The following is a 4,304-nucleotide window of genomic DNA, read 5'->3' as shown; positions in this document are numbered from 1 at the left end:
TGATCTTTTATGCATTTCAAGCATGAAATTTTTTTAGATACCAGATTTAGCATTCTTTTTCCCTTTAGATATTTCCCTTTCCCAAGTCAAGTCATTAATTGCTCTAGCTTCTTTACCGTCTTTATAATTTGTTCAAGTCCTTCTTAAAGTATTACTACCATAACTAAATTTTCTAGATGATATCTTAACTGTATAAAGTAAAACAATTATTTCTCTTAATGAAACACAATACTTCTTTTTAATGCAATAGAAGATCCCATGATCTGTTTCATGGTGTTTTTATCCTCTTGGATCACAATGCATTTGCCATTGAGTGCAATGTGTAGGGTTTTTAAATGAATCATTCTTTTCTGTTCCAAATATTAGGTGTTTACCAATTTCATCATCTGATAAGAATGATAACCACATTTTCATGATTGTTCATTATTAGTCAATGACTGCACTATGCATTTTACCTTGATTAAATTATTTAAAATCACCATAGCCCTAATTTTATCAACAGCAACGATAAAAAAGTCACAAGAAGCTGAGAACCCTGCCTAAAGATATGGCAGGAATACCTTTAACCCTTTTATGTTTATTTTGTTAGTTTGGAATGATTCATCTTTTTGAATTTTTACCTAATAATTATGTTAGCCTCTCTTAGGAGACAAGAAACACATATTCTGAATTTACCTTAGATATTGGAGATTTATTTTAAGTGTACTTGAAGAAAATGTTAAGTGGAAAACCGAGTTCTATAACAAGCCTCTTAGAGAAAAAGGCAAGTTTCTGTAGATACTCAATAACTTAAGTGTCTCAGCTACAATCTTCTTTAGTCCAACAGGAGAATGTCCTGTGCTTGTCATCCTTCTTGGAAAGGGCTTCCTTTCTTCCTTAGAATATGATATGATATTATGATAACTCAAAGGTTTTCCATCTCTGCTGCTACAGCTGTGGAATAAGAAACAAAGACACTCTGTTACTCTGCCTGAACGCTTCTAATTACTTACAACTTTTATGTATTCATTTTAGTATCATAATACTTGATGCTGGTCATCTTACTAAACACCATCCATTTAGTTCCTCTTGAATTCTCCCAACAACCTTAAGGTCAGCAATATTTTAATTCTCAAATCACATAAGAAAAAAAATTGAGGCCTACAGAGATTAAGTAAATGACCCATCATTGAATAGGCAGGACATTTCTGAACCTGGGTTCCTATTCAGGTTCAGTTTCAAAGTGTAGCTGCTACCTCACTGCCTCTCTTCTCTCTGTGGCTGACATCCTGCCCATTCTGCTGGCAGTGATGCTGTCGCTGTGTCCTATGTTCACATTCCAAAGATATTTCCTATGTGATTATCGAGTCCTTATTCCTCAGTGATCCCAGAGAATGAGTGATATTGCCAAATGCCTTTCTTGAGTGAAAATATAAACTGTGTGTGGCATTTCTTTGATCCATCAGTTTAACAAATCTGTCAAGAAAATAAATCACATTAGTTTAAACAAAAAATGTCTTAGCATCATATCAAAACATCAGCAACATACATATCTGAAAATTCATGATATAATTTTGTAGAAGAACCCTCCTACTTATGTTTATTGAATCTGGAATCTATCCCCTTTGATGTAAGTGAGAGCATCTATACAGTTTTCTCTCTCATTTTCCATGATTACCAAAATGTCATTTATGGAGACTGTCCAGTTGACTACTCTTTCAGCATGCTCACAGGCAGTGTTTCTCTGCCTGGAAACCATGAGCTCTTTCTGAGGTAGCTGTTCTATTGCCAGCATGTTATCTGTCACATTCTCTCCTTTTCAGTTTTGAGGTTGTTTTAAACATTGCTCTCTGTAGAGAGCAATTGATATTCAGTTGTCTCTAAATAACCACTGTTAAAAACCAAGCTGCCCTGTGTGCTCACATACTTGTAAGAAAACAGACAAGCAGATGTTTTGCAAAGGGTTTACTTCCAGAACACAGATGTCATGAGAATTACACTAAACCTAAACCAAATTGGAAAGGAAAAGACTCATATTAACATTGTCATCATTGAACACATAGATTTGGGCAAGTTGACTACTAATGGTCATCTGGTCTACAAATATGGTGGGGTCAGTGAAAGAACTACAGAAAAATTTGAGTAGGAGGCTACTGAGATGGGAATAGACTCCTTCAAGTATGTTTGGGTCTTGGATAAACTAAAGGTGAACATGAACATGGTTTCACCAATGATAACTCCCTGTGGCAATTCAAGACCAGCAAGTACTACCTGACCATTATTAATGCTGCTGGACACAGAGACTTTATTCAAAAAACATGATGACAGGCACATGTCAGGCTAACTGTGCTGTCCTGATTGTTGCTGCTGGTATTGGTGAATTTGAAGTAGGTATCTCCAACAATGGGCAAACCCATGAGCGCCCCCTTCTGGCCTACACACTGGATGTAAAACTGTTGGTATTAACAAAATGGATTCCACTGAGCCACCCAACAGTAATGATACGAGGAAATCATTAAAGAAGCCAGCACTTACATTAAGAAAATTGGCTACAACCCCAACACAGTAGTATTTATGACAATTTCTAGTTGGAATGGTGACAACACGCTGGAGCCAAGTGCTAACATGACTTAGTTCAAGGGATAGAAAGTCACCTGTAAACATGCGATGCCAGTAGAGCCATGCTGCTCAAAGCTCTGGATTGCATTCTGTCACCAGCTCGTCCAACTGAAAAACCTTTGCCTCTGCCCCTCCATGATGTCTACAAAATTTGTGGTATTGGTATTGTCCCCCTAGGCTGAGTGGAGACAGGTGTTCTTAAACTTGGCATGAAAATCACCTTTGCTCTAGTCAATGTTACAACTGAAGTAAAAATTCTGTTGAAATGCACCATGAAGCTTTGAGTGAGGCTCTTCCTTGGGACAAGGTGAGTTTCAATGTCTTAACATATCTGACAAAGATGTCACCAATATGACTGGTGATAGCAAAAATAGCCCACCAATTGAAGCAGCTGACTTCACAGCTCAGGTGATTATCCTGAACTATCCAGGCTTAATCAGTGCTGGATATGCATGTGTGCTGGGTAGTCACACAGCCCACATTGGTTGCAAGTTTGCTGAGGGGAAGGAGATCGATCATTATTCTGGAAAAAACTTGGAAGATGGCTCTATGTTCCTGAAATCTGGTGTTGCTGCCATCATTGATATGGTTCCTGCTAAGCTTCTGTGTGTTGAGAGCTTCTCTAACTATCTTCCTCTGGGCCATTTAGCTGTTTGTGACACAAGACAGTTGGTTTCTGTGGTTGTTATCAGAGGAATAGACAAGAAGGCAGCTAGAGCTGGCAAGGTTGCCAACTCTGCCCATAAAGCTGAGAAAGTTAAATGAATTTTATCCTCAATACCTGTCACCCCAGACTTAATCAGTGGTAGAAGAATGGTCTCAGAACTGTTTTGTCAATTCGCCATCTAAGTTTAATAGTGAAAGACTGGTTAATAGTGCATTGTAAAACCTTTAGAAGGAAAGGAGAATGATTTGTGAGTCATTTGTTTTTTGTGCGTGTGCAGTGGTTTTAGGTTATTAGCTTTAGAATCCATACATTTTAGGGGATCCCTGGGTGGTGCATCTGGTTGAGTGACTCTTGGTTTCGGCTTGAGTCAAGATCTCAGATTCATGAGTCCCACATTGAGCTCCATATTCAGTGTCAAGTCTGCTTGGGATTCTGTTTCCTTCTGTCCCCTCTTGTTTGTGTGTGTGTGCTTACGTGCATGCTCTCTCTAAAGTAAATTGATAAATCTTTTTCAAAATTAAAAAAAAAAAAATTGGAGTTTTTAGTGGAAACAACTTGACCAAAAATCTATCACAGAATTCTTGGACTCATTAAAACAAAAGTTTAATGAGGAAAAAACAAATAATTAATTGTGTCACACATGCATGTTAAATTTTGATCAGTATTCTCAAATTGCCTGGTAGATTATATCACAGTATTCTACCTGTAATAGAGCATTAATGTTGTATCCTTTTATACCACCTTTGACAATAGGATTTTAAATAATGAGCTTTCTTCTTATACACTATTTATACCATATATACTAATATATTTACATTTACTCATGTCTTTTGATTCTGTACACAACTTTAATTCCCATTTACTTTCCTTTTGTGTTTTTCAATTAATAATTAATTTGCATATTTATTCATCCTAGAACCATCCCTAAAGCCATACTGTATTTTTGTTTCTCAATTCATTCTTATTCACAGTTTCCTCTTCCCATGTTTTGTTGATGATTTTATTAAAAAAAAAAAAAAGCTTTAAGGTACAAATGGTA

General features: G+C 36.6%; 1 pseudogene; it reads left to right on the top strand.

Annotated features, from left to right (window-relative positions):
• The first annotated feature begins 2,223 nt into the window (after positions 1–2,223).
• LOC101669924 lies at positions 2,224–3,363 on the top strand (annotated as a pseudogene).
• Positions 3,364–4,304: the final 941 nt, after the last annotated feature.

This window comes from Mustela putorius, unplaced genomic scaffold, assembly GCF_011764305.1.
Source record: "Mustela putorius furo isolate JIRA1106 unplaced genomic scaffold, ASM1176430v1.1 tig00003867_pilon_pilon_pilon, whole genome shotgun sequence".
NCBI lineage: Eukaryota > Metazoa > Chordata > Mammalia > Carnivora > Mustelidae > Mustela > Mustela putorius.
This window is presented reverse-complemented; position numbering and strand designations above follow the sequence as displayed.